This window comes from Microtus ochrogaster, chromosome 21, assembly GCF_000317375.1.
Source record: "Microtus ochrogaster isolate Prairie Vole_2 chromosome 21, MicOch1.0, whole genome shotgun sequence".
NCBI classification, from domain to species: domain Eukaryota; kingdom Metazoa; phylum Chordata; class Mammalia; order Rodentia; family Cricetidae; genus Microtus; species Microtus ochrogaster.
In genome coordinates this window covers 2,149,761-2,150,771 of record NC_022022.1, presented here as the reverse complement: position 1 = coordinate 2,150,771, position 1,011 = coordinate 2,149,761, and the positions used below count along the sequence as shown (strand labels likewise).

At 47.7% G+C, this 1,011-nt stretch overlaps 1 non-coding gene across 1 annotated transcript; it reads left to right on the top strand.

The window, feature by feature from the left end:
* Positions 1-337: 337 nt before the first annotated feature.
* Positions 338-411, top strand: Trnan-guu. The gene has a single exon. It is a non-coding gene; the product is annotated as a tRNA-Asn (tRNA).
* The last annotated feature ends 600 nt before the right edge of the window (positions 412-1,011 follow it).

Genomic DNA, 1,011 nt, shown 5'->3' with positions numbered 1-1,011 from the left:
TAAAAAAAGAAAAGAAAAGAGAGGACCGGTCCAACAAGTTCTACTGGAGCTCCCAGGGTGTTAGCTTCACGCAGGTCCCGCCTGGGCAGACCCGGATGGCAGACTTGTCGCAGGGCGGGACGGGATTTCTGAGTTTGGGAACGCTAAGGAGAGGGAGCGATTCGGCGGCTGTTCAGGATCAAAACGCAGGCTTCAGCAGGCTTCAAACGACAAGAATTCGCCGTTCCAAACACTCCAGGTCTTCAAGGCGCTGGACTTAACCCAGGAATTTTGCAATAGCTGTGCGCTATAGGTTAGTGGGCACTCTCCATCAGGATGTAATGCAAGAAGTAGCTGTGTCTCTGTGGCGCAATCGGTTAGCGCGTTCGGCTGTTAACCGAAAGGTTGGTGGTTCAAGCCCACCCAGGGACGTCCTGTGACTTTTATGTTAAAGTCTGCAACAGGATGGACTTCCTTACAAAACTACTTACTTGACCTCTAGGAAACTTGATTAGGTCCGCTGTTAACTGAGCAGGTCGCCCCACCCCCAAATAAGCCCCTTTCTGTGTGGTCTTGGGCAAGAGGAAATGTTCTGTACCAATATTTTGGTTTTGTTTCTCTGTCAACTGTAATGTTAATATAATAATACACACTGCATTATTTACAGGACAAGATGGCTTTAGTAATTGCTCCATCCCATAATGCTGCCAGGAAGGGCAAAGTTTATCATTATCATGTTTGCCTGATATTCCTGAGCCCTGGGTTGATCCCCAGCACCTGAAAGGAGTTGTTGGAAGATCTGAGTTATAGATGAATGGATAGGGCAGGTGTTGCTCCTACAGAGGCCCCGAGTTCAGTTCCCCACAACTGTGCCAGACATCACATTATCAGCAGGAAAATCCACCAGCGTCTGCCTCTCTAGGTGTCTATGCACACATACACAAGCCCTTTTTAAAAGTCTAATAACTGTGCCTCTTCTTCCTCTGTTGTGCCAGTATCTATTCCTACACAGAGGACTTTTAAAATTGGGCT